Here is a 21,457-nt window from a genome sequence, read left to right as displayed (position 1 = left end):
TCCAAATTGGCAAAGAAGTAGTCAAACTATCACTCTTCGCAGATGATATGATACTATATGTGGAAAACCCAAAAGACTCCACTCCAAAACTGCTAGAACTTGTACAGGAATTCAGTAAAGTGTCAGGATATAAAATCAATACACAGAATCAGTTGCATTTCTCTACACCAACAAGACAGAAGAAAGAGAAATTAAGGAATCAATCCCATTTACAATTGCACCCCAAACTGTAAGATACCTAGGAATAAACCTAACCAAAGAGGCTAAGAATCTATACCCAGAAAACTATAAAGTACTCATGAAAGAAACTGAGGAAGACACAAAGAAATGGAAAAATGTTCCATGCTCCTGGATTGGAAGAACAAATATTGTGAAAATGTCTATGCTACCTAAAGCAATCTACACATTTAATGCAATTCCTATCAAAATACCATCCATTTTTTTTCAAAGAAATGGAACAAATAATCCTAAAATTTATATGAAACCAGAAAAGACCCCAAATAGCCAAAGGAATATTGAAAAAGAAAGCCAAAGTTGGTGGCATCACAATTCTGGACTTCAAACTCTATTACAAAGCTGTCATCATCATGACAGCATGGTACTGGCACAAAAACAGACACATAGATCAATGGAACAGAATAGAGAGCCCAGAAATAGACCCTCAACTCTATGGTCAACTAATCTTTGACAAAGCAGGAAGAATGTCCAATGGAAAAAAGACAGTCTCTTCAATAAATGGTGTTGGGGAAATTGGACAGCCACATGCAGAAAAATGAAATTGGACCATTTCCTTACACCACACACGAAAATAGACTCAAAATGGATGAAGGACCTCAATGTGAGAAAGGAATCCATCAAAATCTTTGAGGAGAACACAGGCAGCAACCTCTTCAACCTCAGCTGCAGCAACCTCTTCCTAGGAACATCGCCAAAAGCAAGGGAAGCAAGGGCAAAAATGAACTACTGAGATTTCATCAAGATCAAAAGCTTTTGCACACCAAAGGTAACAGTTAACAAAACCAAAAGACAACTGATAGAATGGGAGAAGATATTTGCAAACGACATATCAGATAAAGGGCTAGTGTCCAAAATTTATAAAGAACTTAGCAAACTCAACACCCAAAGAACAAATAATCCAATCAAGAAATGGGCAGAAGACATGAACAGACATTTCTGCAAAGAAGACATCCAGATGGCCAACAGACACGTGAAAAAGTGCTCCACATCACTCGGCATCAGGGAAATACAAATCAAAACCACAATGAGATATCACCTCACACCAGTCAGAATGGCTAAAATTAACAAGTCAGGAAATGACAGATGCTGGTGAGGATGCGGAGAAAGGGGAACCCTCCTATATTGTTGGTGGGAATGCAAGCTGGTGCAACCACTCTGGAAAACAGCATAGAGGTTCCTCAAAATGCTGAAAATAGAACTACCCTATGACCCAGCAATTGCACTACTGGGTATTTACCCTAAAGATACAAATGTAGTGATCCGAAGGGGCACGTGCACCTGAATGTTTATAGCAGCAATGTCTACAATAGCCAAACTATGGAAAGAACCTAGATGTCCATCAACAGATGAATGGATAAAGAAGATGTGGTATATACACACAATGGAATACTATGCAGCCATCAAAAGAAATGAAATCTTACCATTTGCGACGATGTGGATGGAACTAGAGGGTATCATGCTTAGCGAAATAAGTCAATCAGAAAAAGACAACTATCATATGCTCTCCCTGATATGAGGAAGTGGAGATGCAACATGGGAGGGTTAAGGGGGTAGGAGAAGAATAAATGAAACAAGATGGGATTGGGAGGGAGACAAACCATAAGTGACTCTTAATCTCACAAAACAAACTGAGGGTTGCTGGGGGGAGGGGGGTTGAGAGAGAGGGGTGGGGTTATGGCACTGGAGAGGGTATGTGCTATGGTGAGTGCTGTGAAGTGTGTAAACCTGGCGATTCACAGACCTGTACCCCTGAAGATAAAAATACATTATATGTTTACTTTTAAAAATCAATCAATTAATTAATTTTTTAAAAAGAATTTTAAAAAGTTATAAATAAATAAACAAATAAATAAAGTTGAAACTTCATATTACCAAAACTTGGAAGCAACAAAGATGTCCTTCAATGGATGACTGGATAAATAAACTATGGTTCCTTCAGACAATGAAATGTCATTCAGTACAATAATAATAATAACAATAATAAACTATCGAGCCAAAAACAGACAAAAAGGAATCTTAAATCAGTTTACTAACTGAAAGAATCCCACTGAAAAGGCTGCATATTATATGATTCCAACTACATGACATTCTGGAATAGGCAAGACTATGCAGACAGTAAAAAGATCAGTAATTGCTAAGAATTGCGGGGAGGTGGTGAATAAGGAGAATGTAGAGGATTTTTAAGACAGTGAAAATAGTCTGTATGATATAAAAATAGTGAAAACATGTCATTTTACATGTGTCTAAACCCACAGAATGTGCAACACCAAGAGTGAAACTTAATGATAAGTCTGGAGTTTGGGTCATTATGATGTGTCAATATAGGTTCATCATTGTAACAAATGTACCACTCTGGTGGAGGATGCTGATAGTAGGAGAGGTTGTGAATGTGTACAAGAAGGAGATAAATGAGAAATCTCTGTATTTTCCTCTTTATTTTGCTGTAAACATTAAATTTCTCTTTAAGAATAGTATTTTTTAAAATATATATTTATTTGTTTTTAGAGAGAGAGAGAGCTTGTGAGCAGATGAGCAGTGGGAGGGGCAGAGGCAGAGAATCTCTGGGAGATGCCACCCAGAACATGGAGCCCTAGCAGGGCTTGATCCCACAACCAATGATATCATGATCTGAACCAAAAACCAAGAGCCAGATACTCAACTGACTAAGCCATCCAGGTGCCCCTTAAAAAATAGTCTTAAAAAATATTGTAATAGAAATAAAGAATGTCTTTCATGGGCTCATCAGTAGAAAGGACATGGCCAAGCTAAAAATCACTGAAACTGAAAATATGTCAGTAGACATTTCCCAAACTAAAATGCAAGGGGCTGGGGCAGGGGGGGCGGTGGAGAATGAGAAAAGAGAACAAAATATCCAATATCTGTGGAACAATTTTATAAAAAGTGTAACAAATATATAATTGGAATACCAAAAGAGAAGGAGAAGAAAGCGGAGACAGAGCAGAAGAAATATTTGAAGGAGTAATGGCCAGGGGATTTTCAAAAATTGATGACAGACACCAAAAGACAGACCCAGGAGGCTTAGAGAACACCAAGGAAGATAAATACTAAAAAATCTATTCTTAAGCATATCATATTCAAACCGTAGAAAACCAACAACAAAGAGAAAATCTTGAAAGCAACAGAGGAAAACAACAACAACATTTTACCTATAGAGGAGCAAGGATAAAGCTACATTAAACTTCTCATCAGAGACCATGAAGGCTTGGGGCATCTGGCTGGCTCAATCAGTGAAGCATACAACTCTTGATCTTAGGGTTGTGAGTTTGAGCCCCACATTGGGTGTAGAGATTAATTTGGAAAAAAAATCTTAAAAAACAACAACAACAACAAGAAACCATGCAAGCTAAAAGAGAGTGGAAGGAAACATTTAAATTGTTGAAAGAGGGGCTCCTGAGTGACTCAGTCACTTGAGTGTCTTACTCTTGATTTTGGCTCAGTTCATGATCTCAGGGTTGTGACGTGAAGCCCCACCTTGGGCGCTGCACTGAGCATGGAGCCTGCTTAGGAGTCCCTCTCTCCATTGGCCCCTCCCTACCCTCACTTGCCCATGCTCTCTCTTTCAGAAATATATAAATAGATAGACAGACAGACAGACAAGACTGTTGAAAGAGAAAAACCATTGACCCAGAATTCAATATCTAATGAAATTATCCTTCGAAAGTGAAGAAGAAATAGACTTTCTCAGACAAACAAAACCTCAGAGACTTCCTCACCAATATGCCACCTCTGCAACAGGTCTTCAGTGAGAGGAAAAATGACATAGGTCAGAAATTTGGATCTATACAGGAAATGAAAGATCACCAAAAAAGGAATAAGTGAAGGTAAAATAGAGTACTTTGTTTTTCTTATTGTTAACTGAGCCAATAGATTATCATTTCCTCCAAGTAATAATAGTAACAATGTATTAGGTGATTATAGTACATGGATAAGTGAAGTACATGACAGCAGTGTAACAAAAGACAGGAGGAAGGAACTGGTAATACTCTATTGTAAAGGTAACTTTACTACCCATGAGGCAATATGGTGTTATCTGAGAGTGAATGAAGGCTAGTTATAAATGTTTATTGCAAACTCTGGGGAAAACACTAAGAAATTTTTTTTTTAAGAAAGGTGATTGAGGGTTTTTTGTTTGTTTTTTTTTTCCCCCTCTTAGCGATCAGCAGACCACCTGCACTCTTCTTTTCCTTTACTATCCCCCAGTTCCAGATCAGCTGATGCCAGGGGTTTTGGAGACTGGAAAAGCCCCACTAGCCTCCAGATGTTCGAAAACTACCTGGCAGACAGGAGCTACATCAAGGGGTGCGTGCTGTCCTAAACAGACCAGCAGTATTTGAAGGGGTCTCCAGCCCCACACTCACTGACTTGTATCTTGCCATACATTCATAGAATCACATCAAGTCTGACAAAAAGGAAAAGGCCAGCCTTCCAGGAGTGAAGAAACCTTTGGACAACTATGGCCCTGCTAATGCGGAGGACATCATAGGAAGTGGAGACACAGATAGTAAAGATAATAATGACATTGATCTTTCTGGATCTGAGAAGGAAGGGGAAAGTGAAGAAGTGAAAGGAAAAGGAAGGAAGGAAGGAAGGAAAGAAAGAAAGAAAGAAAGAAAGAAAGAAAGAAAGAAAGAAAGAAAGAAAGAAAGAAAAGAAAGAAAACCCTGTACTTGTTGCCAGGTATTCCAGCTTACTGGATATGAAACCTTAGGATGAGACAGATACAGCAAACCAAAGGAGGGTGTCAGGAACATTCAAGCAGACAGCATGATCGGGGGCTCTTCTAAACTAGTTTCAGTGGGGGATGGAATTACAGAACTTTAAAAACAGTGCATAGTGGAAGGCAATAAAGCTGGAACAGATAGGCTGGAAGAGTGGATCACTGCTGTTGAGTCCATGATCAAAGGAGCGGGACTGATACAAAGCGAAGGTCAAGCAAAGCTTTATTTTGCGCCAAGCATTGAGAATCAAGCCAAGTGTTTGGGGCCGCCTCTTGAGAGAGCGAGTGACTCCCAGCCTCACAGACTAACTTTTATGGAGAAAAGGCCATGTGGTTGAGCCTGGCCACACACAGGTGGCCAATGAGATTGCAACACACAGAGAAAGTTGCACAGTCACGCTAGGTCACACACGGGTGGCCAACTGAATTACAATTCACCCCAAGGTAGCTATTTGAACTAGCCTATCACCTTGCTCAGAACTGGCACTCAAAAGGTGCCCAAAAGGCGGGGCCCACACTCCTTGGTAGCTAGGGAGACCGTATTCGTGCCCCACTGATTGGATGTCTCCACCTAGCCTGACTCATCCCTGCATTCGGACTCTGTTATCTCCACCTGACCTGACCGGTCCTTATATTTGGGCTCTGTTATCAGGGACCAGTCGACCACATTTTACTGGTTTCCCGGACTTGCTTTTAAGTAAGTTCCCCTGGGAGGGGTGGGGTGGGGGTGCAGTCAGGGTCAGTTTAAGTTTTACTGCATAAACAACAAAATCACTGTTTAACCGAGATGAAATCGCTCTGGCTAAATTGGCCCTTACAAATGCTTTTGACGAATATGTGCAGTACTTTTCACAAGATCTAAAATCCATTGTAGATCAACGCCATTAAATAGAAGTTTGAAAGACCAAAAAAAAAAAAAAAGAAAGAAAGAAAGAAAGAAAAAGAAAAAGAAAGAAAGAAAAGAAAAAGAAAAAATATATGATTGATATGCTAAAAGAAGAGACAAAATAGGATCATAAAAATGCTCAATTAAAACTAGAAGGATGGGGGACACCTGGGTGGTTCAGTGAGTTAAGTGTCTGCCTTTGGCTCAGGTCATGATCCTGGAGTCTTGGAATTGAGCTCTACATTGGGCTCCCTGCTCAGTGGGGAGTCTGCTTCTCTCTCTCCCTCTGCCCCCCCACCTCATGCTCGCTCTCTCTCTCTCTCTCTCTTTCAAATAAATAAATTAAATCTTAAAAAAATAAGGATGTTAATAGTCCTTAATGTGTATGCACCTAATAATAGCAAACCAAAATATGTGAGACAAAAACCAATAGAATTGTAAGGACAATAGACATATCCATTATTATAGTTGGAGGCTCTTTTAGTAACTGACAGATCAAGCAGGCAGAATATCAGTAAGGACACAGTGGAACTCAACAGCATCAGTCAACTGGGAATAATCGACATCTATCAACTACTTCATCTGACGACAGCAGAACACACACTCTTCTCAGGCTCATTTGGAGCATTCACCAAGACAAACCACATGCTGGGCTATAAAACACAACTTAAATCAAAAAGAATAGAAGTGATACAATGTCTGCTTTCAATAATACACCAATGGAATTAAACAAAAAATCAGTAACAGAAAGATAGGTAGAAAATCTTGAAAAACTTGGAAATTAAACAATACACTTGTGCATAACACATGGGTTAAAAAAAGAAATCTCAAGAGAAATTTTAAAACATTTTGAGCTAACTGAAGGTATAAATTATAAAAAATTGTGGTACGCAGTGAAAGTAGCGCTTAGAGGGAAATTTATAGCATTTTGAACACATATTAATATATGCTGTTGGGAAAGCTGGATAGCCAACTGAAAAAGAATGTAATAGAACCTTTATCTTACAACATACACAAAATCAACTTGAAATAGATTAGTTTTAAGCACAAGACCCAAAATCATAAAATTCCTAGAAGAAAACATAAAGGAAAATAAGCAGATACACATAGTCTTGGCAATGATTTTTTTGGATTTGACACCAAAGCACATGCAACAAAATTAAATAAGTGGGACTACATCAAACTGAAAATTTTCTACACAGCAAGAGAAACAATTAACAAAATGAAAAGGCAACCTAGGGAACTAGAGACAACATTTGCAGACCATGTATCTGATAAGGGATTAATATCCAAAGTATATGAGAGACATATACAACTCAACAGCAAAAAATAAATAAATTACCCAATTGAAAACATAGACAAAAGACCTGAATAGACACTTTTTTCCCAAAGAAGACATACAAATGACCAAACATGTATGAAAAGATACTCAACATCACTAATCATCAGGCAAATGGAAACCAAAACCACAATGAGATATCACCATACATCTGTTAGGATGTCTATTATCAAAAAATCAGAAAATAATAGGTGTCGGTGAGGATGTGGGGAAAAAGGAACCCTCATGCACTGTTAGTGGAGGTGTAAATTAGTACAGTCATTATGGAAAAGAGTATGGAAGTTCCTCAAAAAATTAAAATTAGAGCTACCATATAATCCAGCAATCCCATTTCTGGGTATAAATCCAAAAGAAATAAAATCACTATCTCAGAGGGATATCTACACTACTGTGTTACATTATTCACAGTAGCCAAGATATGAAAACAACCTAAGTGTTCATCAACAGATGAATGGATAAAGTGTGGTGCATATGTATGTGTGCGTGTGTGTGTGTGTGTGTGTGTGTAAAATGGAATATTATTTACCCTTTAAAAAGAAGGAAATCCTGCCATTTGCAACAACATGGATGAAGCTGAAGGGCATTATGCTAAGTGAAATAAGCCAGACACAGAGAGACAAATAAAGCAGGATCCCACTTATATGTGATATCTTTAAAAAAAAAAGTTTTACTCATAGTAACAGAGAATATAATGGTGATTGCCACAGGCAGGGGAATGGGACAAAGGGGAGATATTGTTAAACGGTAAAAAGATTAATTTTATTCAAGGTAAGACATAAATAAATAAGTGAATAAACAGAGAGCAATATCTTGCTCATGTACCATACAACGATATCGTCAAGGTCCCAATAAATCTACAAGTTCAATGCAATGCTGATCAAAATCTCAATAGTAGACATAATAAAAAATGGCTATTTAAAAAAAGAAAGAAATTCAGTTACAAGATGAATAAGTGCTGGAGACCTAATGTACAGCATGGTGACTATAGTTAAATAATAATGTGCTGTATACTTGAAATTTGCTAAGAGAGTAATCATAAGTGTTCTCAACACCACCACACACACAAAAAAGGTGACTATGTGAAGTGATGGATATATTATTCAGCTTCGTTGTGCTAATCATTTCATAAGTATATACATATATCAAAACATCATGTTGTGCCTCTTAAATATATGCAATTTTTCACTTGTCAACCATACATACATCATGTACATACATACATCTCAATGAAGATGGAAATATTTTTTAACTTAAAAGCTTAGTGTTTTCAGAAAAATTGAAATATGAATGGCTTATAAATATATTAATGTATGCTCACATATGATTAAGAAATACAAACCAAATTAACTTAAAGGCAAAAAAAAATTGAATATTTTTCCCTAACATTGGGAAAAAGGTGAATATGTTCCCTCTTACCATTTGTACTGGAAGTCTTCATGCATACAATAAGACAAAGAAGGAAATGAAAGGTGTACAGATTTGCAAAGAAGAAAGAAAACTACCTGTTTTTGTAGGTGACGTGATTGCCTAGGTGGAAAATTCCAAAGAACCAAACAAAAAACACCTGGAACTAATAAGTAATTATGACAATTTGCTGGATACAGGCTAATATACAAAAGTCAATGGCTTCTTTATATACTAACAATTAATAATTGGAATTTGAAACTTAAAACACAGTATCATTGATGAGTATGAAAAAATTAAATATTTAGATATAAACTTAAGAAAATATGTATAGGATCTATATAAGGAAGAACTATAAAATCCTGATGAACGAAATCAAACAAGATCTAAACAAATGGAGAGATATTCCATATTTATGGATAGCAAGACTCCAAATCATTAAGATGTCAGTTCTCCCCAACTCCATGTATGGAGGCAACACAGTCCCAGTCAATATCCAAAAAGCTAGTTTATGGATATTGACAAAGCCAAGATCAGAATGTGGAGCTGGAAAGTCTATGGAAAGGCAAAAGACCAAGAACGGTCAACACATAAAGAACAAAACTGTAGGACTGACAATTACCTGATTTCACAACTTACTATAAATCTACACTAATCAAGACAGGATAGTGTTTAAAAAAAAGAAAAGAATAGACCCAGAGATGGGGGAAAAAAAAAAAAAGAATAGACACAGAGATCAAAGGAATAGAGAGCCCAAAAATAAATCCACACAATTATAGCCAACTAATCTTTGATAAAGTGAACAAAGGCATTTTAATGGAGAAAGGATTGCCTTTTCAATAAACGGTGCTAGAACAAATGGATTTCCAAATTTAAAAAAAGATCTTGATTCAGATCTCACATTTTTCAGAAAAATTAACTCAAAATGAATCATAGACCTAAATATAAAATGTAATTCTATAAGATTTCTAGAGGAAAACGTAGATCTACGTGACAAACCACATCTATGTGACACTGGATTTGACAATGGGATTTTAGATACCACACCAAAAAGGTGACCAACAAATGACAAAATTAATCTTAAATTTTACTAAAATTAAAGTGTTCTGCTCTGTGAAAGACACTCTAAAGACAATCAAAAGACAAGCCACAGACTGAGAGAAAATATTTGTAACACATGTATCTATAGATCCAAAATATACAAAGATCACTTAAAACTTAACAATAAGAAAACAAACAACCTCATTTAAAAATGGGAAACCTGGGGCGCCTGGGTGGCTCAGTGGGTTAAAGCCTCTGCCTTTGGCTTGGGTCATGATCCCAGGATCCTGGGATCAAGCCCTGAATTGGGCTCTCTGCTCAGCAGGAAGCCTGCTTCCTCCTCTCTCTCTATTTGCCGCCTCTCTGCCTACTTGTGATCTCTGCCTGTCAAATAAATAAATAAAATCTTAAAAAAAATAAAAAGTAAAAATAAAAATAATAAATAAATAAATAAAAATGGGAAACCGATCTGAACAGACACCATACCAAAGATGAAATACAAATGGCAAATGAGCATACAAAAATATGTTTCGCATCATTTATCATCAGAGAATTGCAAATTAAAACAATGAGATACCACTATACATTTTTTAGAAAAAAAAAGTCATACCTAAAACATCAAATGCTGAAGAGGATGTGGAATAACAAACTCTCATCCTTTGATGGTAGAAATGTCAAATGGTACACTTTGGAAGACAGTTTGGCAGTCTCTTACAAACTTAAGCATCGCCTTCTTATACCAACAAGCACACCAACAAGCACACTCCTAAGGGATTAACCCAATTGATTTGAAAATGTATATTTATACAAAGACTTGTACATGGAAGTTTACAGCAGTTTTCTTCAAAACCTTCAAACACTGGAAGCAACCAAGATGTCCTTCAATAGGTGAATGGGTAAGCAAACTGTGGCACATCCATACAATAGAATAGAATTTAGAATAAAAAAGAAATGGGCTATCAAGCCACAAAAAGATTGCATGGAAACTCAAATACACACAACTCAAAGTAGACCCTATGAAAAGACTAATAAATAAATAAAATCTTAAAAAAATAAAAAGTAAAAATAAAAATAATAAACAACTCCATTGTATGAGTTCAATTCTGTGACAATCTGGAAAAGGCAAAATACTGAAATAATATAATGATCAGTGGTTGCCACTTGGAAGGGGCAACCTTGGGAGCTTGGGAGAAGGGGCAAGCCATGAACCAGTGGGAGCACAGAGGGTATTTCAGAGCAGTGAGACTAGCCGGTGTGACAGTGTAATGGTGCACTTGTCAACCTTTACAGCATGATGAATGAAACCTAATGCATGCAAACATTTTTTTAAAAAATTCAGTTATTAAAGGATGCCTGCCTGGCTCATTCAGTTAAGCATTAGACTCTTGATTTTGGCTCAGATCATGATCTCGGGGTAATAAGATTGAGCCCTGGCTCAGGCTCCGCGCTAGGACATGGAGCTTGCTTGTGATTCTCTCTCTCCCTCTCTCTCTGCCCCAACACCCCCCCCTAAAAAAAAACTCAACTATTAAGTCAGGGATATCAGAAAGGAATGCAAACTATGACAAGAGACACTAACAGTATTACAAATGTATGAAATCACCTCACAGAAAAGCCTAAGGGGACAAGGTGTGGACCAAAGTCACCTTGGGAATCAGTTGAATCTCTATCAATATAAATAAGTGATTGAAAAAATTAATAAAGGATTGAGGAAAGATAAATCTCCCACGCAGAAGAATTCCAAATAGTTTGTACAGGTACTCTGCCCTCAAGGAAGGGGAGAAGGACTCCCCACTCCAAAGGTGTGGGCTGTGTATACTGACTTATTTCCAAAGTATATAATAGGGAAGGGGTGTGACCTGGGGAAGAATACTTTTCACAGTGGAGAAACCCAACGAATAGTAGCTCAGCCAGGTGATCAAGGCCAACATCAACAATCATAAATCATGTTGGTAGTAGGTTATGTACCCTTGATGTGATGTAATGAAAATGTCACTTTACCTCTGTGATCTTCCTCCCATCAACCCATGACCTCAGTCTTATGAGGAAAAAAAACACTAAGCAAATGCCAATAATGAGGCATTCTGCAAAATACCTAACTAGTACCCCCTCAAAACTGTCAAAGTCATCAAAAACAAGGAAAGTCTAGGAAAAGGCATCAGCTAAGAAGAGCCTCAGGAGACATGATGATTAAAGGGAATGTGTCCTATATGGGGTCCTGGAACAGGAAAAGGATAGTAGGTAAAAACTAAGGAAATATAAATAAAGTATGACTTAAACCATTGGAGGGTATACTTCAACAAGAAGACAAGTGAGTTCGGGGGGGGGGAGCTAATGAGATAAGGAAAAAAATAAGTCAACTAAATTTTTAACTAAAAAAGAGACCACAATTTTGTTACTAATAGGACAACCAACTTTAGAAACAATAGTAACTAGATGGGAATGGTGTTCAATTAGTTAAAGAGGGTTGAAATCTGTGTCGTGTTTTGGGAGAGGATAGAAATATGGAATGACTTTTAAATCTGATAGAAAAACGTGTCGTTAAGTATGTCATTAAGTACATACAAACTCCAGGATAACCACCATAAATATAAAAATACAGTCTATTTTCTGAACTGCCGCAGGGGGAAAAAAGGTCTGGGAGTGGGGGAAGATGTAAAAACTTTCTCAGTTCAACAGAAGGCAGGAAAAGGATGAGGAAAAACAAAGACAAGAACAGAATATAGAAGACACAAAATAAGGTGGCAAAAAAAATAAGTACAAATATATAAGTAATTACAGTGAATGTTGCAGGCAATGTGTCTTGTGCACACCTTCAAATTCTCTTGGCTTCATCCGCCTCGCAGACACAGCCTCTGGCTCTCCTCCAGCCCCTGCTGAGTGACAGTCAGCTCCGTGTGGGTCTGTAGCTAAGACCGCTGCCCATGCTCTCTGCCTTCTCCCACTTAGTCGACATTTTACGCCACAGTGCACGGATTAGCTATTTCAACCTGTAGCTCAGGTAAGTTAAACCCCCACGGAGCAAACTTTGACTAATTAGACAGGAGTTAGGAAGAAGCCAGCAGGTAAATTCCTTCTCCTGTCCTCTCTTCAACAGACTTTGCCAAAGCATGAGTATGTCCACACAGCACGTGTGGTGATGCACCAAGAGGGGAAGCAAGTTCACCTGTCAAGCGTTAGCACAGTCTCATGGCTTGTTGTGAAGTCCTTACATATGCTTTCCATTCTCCCTGCCTTGGTTCTCTTCTCTCTCTCCCTTAATATGCTGAGATTGCTTTAGGTTTTGCCTTTAAGAAAACTGTAAAAAAAAAAAAATCCACTGACTAAAATAGATTATAAAATTACATTTAAATCCAATGAAACACTTACAAGAGACACACTTGAAACAAAATTGGTTAAGAATGTTGAAATAAAAGCATAAGAATGATATGCCATGGCCACCACCACCACCAAACTATTGTAGCAAGACAAACATAGGACAAAATAAAATTCAAGGTACAATACATTATGTAATTTATTACATATTATACATAAATATTACATATGTATTACATAAAGAAATATTATATATTACATAAAGAAATCCAATCCATTGAGGAAATACAGCAATAATGAATTTATATTTACCTCACAAAATTACCTCAAAGTATACAATGCAGAAACAGACAAAATTACAAAGGAAAAAATGACCAATATAGAAATGTGATGGGAAATTTTAACACGTTCTTATAGGAATTATATATAAGCAGACAAAGTATTATTAAAGTATAAAAAGTTTGAACAATGAAATCAACAACTACCTTCTAATAAATGTAGAGAGAATTTTCAGCCAACAGATTGAGAAAATGTATTCTTTTCTAGTACATGTGAAGCCCTTACCGAAAAATGACCACATATGATACTAAGAGAAGAAATCTCAACACCAAAAAAATCCTTATCTATAGACCATTTCCTCCTATGACAATAAATCCAAATTAGAAAGCACCCATAAAAGTTAATTCCAAACAAAACAAAACAAGAAAAAATATTGGAAACTTGAGACTGCATTACCAAGCAACTCATCATGGACAAGGGCAGAGCCATGGAAATTACAAAATATTTAGCATGGCCTTTCACTGAAAGTTGCATATTAAACCTGTGTAGCTGTAGTTAAAGAAGAGAACTTTTAACTGCAAATGCACTGATTAAAATAAAAGATACACATGAATCAGTGTTGTTCAATTCAGGGACCAATGAAAAGATAAGAAACAGAAACAGGAACCAAGAAAAAAAATATTAAAATTTAAGGGCAGAAAGTAATGAAATAAGAAAACAATATAAAATACCAATAAAATCAAATTAAAGAAAAAAAGAAAAAGGGGAAGAAGCATGACCAGTATACTGAAGTCCTTTTGGTCAATCCACGGGGTCACAGGTCACATTGGGGCAGTTCCTGTGGCTAAATGGAGGAAGGTACCAAAGATAGAACTACTGTTGAAGGACTTACTGGGACAGAATAATCTGATTTAGAAGGGTCAGTTTCTAAAACCCTATTTTATGTGTCTCAATGTAATGTTGAAGATAATGCTACACTGCATGATTTACCTGTATAATCTAAGATTAAGAGTTAGATTTTTAACCCTAAATTGTATCTGGATCCAAAGTTTTAACTAGCAGGGGTATGAATTGATGCAAGAGTAAAATCTTGCTCCCCCCTGGGTGGCTCAGTCGGTTAAGCATCTGCCTTCCGCTCAGGGCATGATCTCAGGATCCTGGGATCAAGCCCAGCATCCCAGACCCTACTGGACTGGGAGTGTGCTTCTCCCTCCGCCCCCTCCCCCATTTGTGCATGTGCACGCTCTTTCTCTCAAAAATAAACAACTAAAATCTTTTTAAAAAGAGTAAAAAAAAAAAAAAAAAGACAACAAAAAGAGAAAAGATCAACGAAGACAAAAGCTATTTCTCTTTTCAAAAAAAAACTAGTAAAATTGGCTTCCAACAAGGTTGAACAAAGCAACAAAGAGAAAAGACATAAATATCCAAAATTAGGGAGAAAGAGGAGCTATAACTCAGAAAGAGACTTTAAAAATCGCAATATGGCTTTCTGTTTTTAAATGTGAAAACCTAAAGAAATTTCATATTTCTAGAAAATAAAAATTGCCAAAATTAGCTTAAGAAGGAATAAGAAACCTGAATAAATCAAACAATTAAGGAAATAAAATGGTAAACAAAAGTAACCCCTCCTCATGAAAAAGATCTGTCCTTCGATAGAAACTTGAAATTGTGACAAAGGGAATGTCACAAGTTGATGAGAAAATTAATTCTTCGTTCAACAGTACTGAGACAATCCCTACTGAAAAGAGTAAAAACTAGGTTCCTACAATTTCATCACATAGAGAAAGTATTTCTTAGTAAATTAAGAACCCAAATCAAAGAGGCAAAACTTTAAACACTTGGGCAAAAAAGAGGAAAATGTCTTCAGGGCAGAGAAAGATTTCTTAGACAAGGCATTATAAAAGAAAAGAAATATTGATAAATTTGACTGCCTTTTAGTTAAAAATTTTGTTCAACAATAGCTACCACAAGCAAAGGGGAAGACAAGCTACGACACTGCGAAAAATAGTTTGGCACTCTCTAATAAAACTGAAGATATGCATACCTGATGATTGAGAAATTCGTCTCCTAGGTATAGTCCCCGGAGAGACTCATGCACATGTGCACAGAGAAATATGTACAAGAGTGTTGTGGGTTATATTTTTGAAATAGTCAAAAACTAGATGGAAAAACACAAATCAAAAGCAGGTTGGATAAACCGTGGAGTGTTCGTTGGACAAAATAGTTTCGGCAGGGACAATGAGTATGCCTGCACATCACAAGAATGAACCGAATAAACCCAGGTTGAGTAAAAGAAAAAGTACAAAACAATTTCACTTCTATAAAGCTCAAAAGTGGGGACGCCTGGGTGGCTCAGTTGGTTGAGCAGCTGCCTTCGGCTCAGGTCATGATCCCAGCGTCCTGGGATCGAGTCCCACATCAGGCTCCTTGCTCAGCAGGGAGCCTGCTTCTCCCTCTGCCTCTGCTGCCATTCCGCATCTGCCTGTGCTCGCTCTCTCCCTCTCTCTCTCTCTCTGACAAATAAATAAAATCTTTAAAAAAAAAAAAAAAAAAAAAGCTCAAAAGTGGACAAAACTGACCTATAGTGTGTTTAGGGATTTCTACGTGGGTAGCTAAACTATACAAAAAGGCAAGGACAGGGGCACCTGGGTGGCTCAGTGGATTAAGCCGCTGCCTTCGGCTCAGGTCATGATCTCAGAGTCCTGGGATCGAGCCCCGCATCGGGCTCTCTGCTCAGCAGGGAGCCTGCTTCCCCCTCTGTCTCTGCCTGCCTCTCTGCCTACTTGTGATCTCTCTCTCTGTCAAATAAAATAAATAAAATCTTTAAAAAAAAAAAAACAAAAAAAAAAACAAAAAGGCAAGGACACATGATGGGTTTCTGGAGGTGGTAACTTTATACTTCTTAAATTGGTGATTTCCATGAGTATTCAATTTGCAATTATACAGAACACTTGTGTCTCAAGCTGAAACCACAGACTAGGAGAGTATCTTTGTAATACATATGACTAACAAATGCTTAGCTTTCAGGATTCACATATATATATATTTCAGGTCTTCAAATCAGTAAGAAAAGGAGGGCAAAAGATATGAATAGCAATATGATAATTACATATATAATTTTATGCATATAATTTATATTTATAAAATCTATAAATTAATATGTTTTAAATATTAAATATTTAATATATATTAAAAGTTCTCAGTTTCATTAGTATTGTGAAAGAGGATTCAAGAAAAAAAAAGAGTAAGGATTGCTAAGAGAGTCATCCAAAATAGGGCAGCGGGGGGTCGGGGTGAAAGATGGGGAAACACAGCCTATGCACCTCTTGGGTTTCAGTTCTTGAGCACCAAAACTGGACTTCCATCAACTGCTTCTTGTCAATTCACTTTAAGTACCTTCTGGATTGAAACAGAAATAATGGACCATCTACTAGTCAAAGAGCCAATCATGTATTAGTTTAACTCTGTCAGGACCAATCATAATCCATGCAAAACAAGTCATGTAAGTTTCTCGGTTTGTCTTCAGAAGCCTGTACTCCCCTCTTGCCCTTGCCATTTAGAGTACACTTTCAGTTTTGGTCTGCTCTGTGTCTCCAAGATTGCAATCCCTAAATCCCCCATGGTTGCTTTATAGCCCCTTCTTGGTCAACAGTAAATGGGAAAAATTCAAATTAAAACAATGAAGCAATGTCATTTTATAACCATTAGACCAGCAAACATTAAAAGACTGGCAACACCAAGTTATTGGTAAGGATATGGAAACACAGATCTATATTTACACACCTGGGAGTGTGCTTTAGGGAGTAATTTGACCATATTTAACAACTTTTTAAAAGAGCATACCAGGGTGCCTGCACGGCTCAGTGGGTTAAAGCCTCTGTCTGTAGCTCAGGTCATGATCCCAGGGTCCTGGAATCGAGCCTCGCTTCAGCTCTCTGCTCAGCAGGGAGCCTGCTTCCTCCTCTCTCTGTGCCTACTTGTGATCTCTGTCTGTCAAATAAATTAAAAAGTAAAATAAAATAAAATAAAATTTAAAAAGAGCATACCCTATGGCCAAAGAAAGCAGTTTTGCATGGTGCAGAAGGAGCCTTTTATAAGAATATTTAACAACTTTATTGTTCCTAAACAAAAGAAGGGATAAATAAACCGTAGTAACGCAATTACATTGCAACACAATGCAATGCCATATAGCAACTAGAATGAACTAGAGATTCAAATATCAAAATGGAAAGCAAATTGTAGAATATGCATAGTAACATACCATTTGTATAAACTTTGAAAACATGCAAAACAACACCACATATTGTTTATGATGCATACATATGTAGCAATAGTACAAAAATATGCAGGAGAATGATAAACACTGAATTTAGGGTGGTATTTGCCTCGGGGGAGGGAGGGGAAAAAATGAGATCCATGCGGAGCATGCAGAACTTCAATTATGTCTGAAATATTTTACTTATTTAAAAAGAACCAAAACAAAATGAAAAGAAAATCTATCATTTTAATTCATGAGATTAACAAGTTACAGTAGAAGACCCATGTGATCATCTCAATAGATTCAGAAAAAGCATTCAATAAAATTCAGCAACACTAATTCATTATTTTTTTTAAAAATCTCTTCAACTAGGAAGAAAATATTAACCTGCTAAGAACTCATTACCAAACTTGAAAGAAAACTCAGAAGTATATTAATCCAACGACACCATTTCCCAAGAGTCCTCCAGCCTTGGCTTTCGTGCCCCTGGTGATGGGGAGCTCATTACCTTTAGGCAATCCACTTCCGTTCCGAACAGGCGTGGCCTGTTAAAACAGTCATCCTCATTCTGTGCCAAAAATCTGCCTCATTTTACTGCCCATGTTTCCAGCAACCAGGTTGTAGCTTTGACCTCATGTACTCAGCAGGGAGTCCAAACCAAAACCCTGGCACCTGGCCCTAGCTCTGTCATGACCCTCAAGTAGGACTTCCCAAGCTCTTGCTATCATCTCTCCATCTACGAATTGTATGTTTTGAATGGTCAATCCAGGCTCTGATAGCCAAGAATTCTGTAAGATAAATGAATTTCCAAAACTTTGACTCAGCAGAACCTTTTGGAAAAACATAATTTTTATTTAACAAAATTCCCCTCTTTAAAAGGCGTACATATTTCTTTAGAAAAATGACTTACCGTCTTGTTCTAAGACTTGCCTGGTGAGCCGATTCCTTTCAACAAGACTGGAAATGCAGGGCACAGGCAAAGAGAAGGCGTGGCTAGCAGAGTGGCAGAGGGTAGTGAGAAGCAGCTACTGGAGGCAGCAGCATCCCACACTAAGCCGTGTGCATTCCCTGCCCAGTGTGGCTCAGTGGGGAAGACCCTCCCGGCCTCCTTTCAGGGAACACCTCACAGCTGGCCTCCTAGGGAACACTGGGGAAGGAGGGGCTCCTTCCCCACCTAAGGAAGCCCTTCTCACCATTCAGAATCCAAACAAGTGCAGCTCTCTGAGGCTGGCCTCCATCTCCTGCAAGAGAATGAGCTTCCCTTTCTGCAGGTCTTTCCTTCTATTTCTGACACAGCCCCCCAAATTTCTGCTTAACCAACTCTCACTGCTTAACAGACTTACAGCTCCGTGCCAGGCACACTTACTGACTTATGTAGGCAGGTGTTATGATGAATGCCCATTAGATGGGGAAAGTGAAGGCACAGAGGAATGCAGGGGCTGACCGGAGCTCTTGGCACTAGTGGTTTACAGAACCGAGGTTCGAATCTGGCCAGTCTGGTTTCTGGAGCCTACGTCTTTTTCTCCAATGGTGCTGGGCTGATTGGAGTCATTCTGAGCACTCCTGTTTAAGTTGTTCAAATACACGTCTCATCACCTCCACTGGTTCGTCTGTTTTGTAAGCTGCTTTTTCTCACTGAACACTTTATCGTGTACATCTTTCCATGCCATTAAATATTATTCTGCAACATCATTTTTACTGACAGCCTCATGATCCACTGTGATAGGATCAGCCCGACGGTTGGATGTTTAAGTTACTTTCCCATTTTTCACTACCATCTACAACGTTTCAGTAAATACACTTGTAATTAAATCTCTGTGCCCATCCCCAGCTGTTTCTTTACAATCTGTTCCAGAAGGAACCACCCGATCAAAGCATGTACACACTTTTAAGACTTCTGGTATGTATTGCCGAATTACCCTTGGAAAGACTCGCCGGTAGTGAATAGAAGATCCTGCCCCCCAGGGTCTTGGCTAACCCAGGCTACAACCACCCTGCCATAAGGAAATAAGTTGACCTTTGTGGCAGTGGGTGGTGGGGGAGCATTTTAACTTATTTTGTTGTTGTTGTTGTTTAGGAGTCAAGTTTTTTACTTTTGGTTGGTTATTTGCATTTCTTCATTTGTGAATATCCTTTGCCTATGATCCAAATCAGTATTTTTATTTCTTATCAGTTTGCAAGAAAAGAGAGAGAAAGGGCAAAACAGAAGATAAAATCGCTCATTTCATTCCACCCCTATGGGCAGAGGCAGGAGCTAATAAGAATGTTATATTTGCAGACTTTTATCAATGATTTTGCAAACATGAACCCCAACAAACCTATGCCTCTTCTAGCTCGCAGAGTCTGAGTGGTAAGGTATCCCTGACAGCAGTCCCACTCTGCCCTGCGTACTGCTGGTGGCACCCAGCGAGGGTGTACCTGGATGTGGGAATCAGACCATCCTCCAGAACCAGATCCCAGCCCTCCTGTGCACAACCACACGACCTTGAGCAAGCTGTTCAGCCTCTTCCTGTTTCCTCATTTCACTCCCTGGAGCAGGTTTCCAAATAAATTAAACACATAGGAGCCATTCTTTGGGATCTGCTTTCAGAGACACATAGGCTAAGAGAGATCCTAGGAGAGAGACAGCTCAGGAGCTATGGGATTTCAGGGAACAATCTAGGTAGGCTTCCAGGAAAAGGTGGCATTCGGGTGGAGTCTAAACACCCGGCCATGCAGTGATGGGAGGAAAGGTCTGAGGAAAGCCTTCAAAGCAGAAATATCCAAGGCACAAATGGGAAAGGAGGGGCTTAGGTTCTCTGAAACCATGTGGATAAAGGAGGCTCATGGAAAATAAGATGGGAAAGAGAAGCAGAAATCACACCATGAAGTGTCTCGAATGTTCGGTAAGAAGTGTGGACTTCTGAAGGCAACAGGTGGCAAAAAGGTCCGTTCTGGGTTTTAGAGGAACTGGTTGAGATTCAAGACAGATGAGTGCAGGGACCACACCTGACCCTGGAAAGGGGCAGACCAGTCCAGAGGCTCTCAGTGGGTCTGTGGAGGGATGGGAAGGATTGAACCATAGCTGGGCTGTGGAGCTGGAGGACAAGGAAAAACTGGAATCTACAGGACATAATGGGACAAGGGTTGAGGGAGAGGATAGTGCTCACCCTACTTAATGTTCTATGCCAACACCGATATTGTCTGTTTTCATTAAGATGCCATTTCTATCCAGGAGCAAAGAATCTTGATGTTGCTCAGTGGTACAAGGCTCAATCCATTTACTCCAATAAACTGATGGGGTTTTTTTGTTTTTTTTGTTTTTTTACAATGTAAGTAATTGTTTTTTTTTGTTTTGTTTTTTTTGTTTTTTTTTAATATAATTTTTTATTTTTTATAAACATATATTTTTATCCCCAGGGGTACAGGTCTGTGAATCACCAGGTTTACACACTTCACAGCACTCACCAAAACACATACCCTCCCCAGTGTCCATAATACCACCCCCTTCTCCCAAGCCCCCTCCCCCCAGCAACCCTCAGTTTGTTTTGTGAGATTAAGAGTCACTTATGGTTTGTCTCCCTCCCAATCCCATCTTCTTTCATTTATTCTTCTCGATGTTTTTAATGATGAAGTGAACAGATTCCCAAACTCCTCCCCACAGCCAGCTGAGGGATCCTGGGAAGAGCTGTGCAGACACGGTGTGAGGCTGTGTGGCCAGGAAACTCTTTAACAAATTGCTGTTGAGGCAATGCAGTAGAGTGATTAGCCAGCTAATGCCAGCCCCTGCAAAGAGCCCCCAAAATATCAGTGGCTTAACACGGTAAGAGCTCATTTGACACTCCGGCAATGTCCAATACATGTGTTGCCTCTGGCCGTGTCTCCCAGGGAGTTTGGGGATCCTGGGGCTTCCAGCTGGTGCTTCTTCCAAGCTCTTCACTAGATCCTTTGCATCCAGTTCAAGAATGAGGGAAGAGAGAG

At 38.5% G+C, this 21,457-nt stretch overlaps 1 pseudogene; it reads left to right on the top strand.

Annotated features, from left to right (window-relative positions):
- The first annotated feature begins 4,268 nt into the window (after positions 1 to 4,268).
- On the top strand, positions 4,269 to 12,759 carry LOC131810484 (elongation factor 1-beta-like; annotated as a pseudogene).
- The last annotated feature ends 8,698 nt before the right edge of the window (positions 12,760 to 21,457 follow it).

The sequence above is a fragment of the Mustela lutreola genome, chromosome 10 (assembly GCF_030435805.1).
Source record: "Mustela lutreola isolate mMusLut2 chromosome 10, mMusLut2.pri, whole genome shotgun sequence".
In the NCBI taxonomy this organism is placed as follows: domain Eukaryota; kingdom Metazoa; phylum Chordata; class Mammalia; order Carnivora; family Mustelidae; genus Mustela; species Mustela lutreola.
Note: the sequence above shows the minus strand (reverse complement) of the source record. Positions and strands in the feature narration are given on the sequence as shown.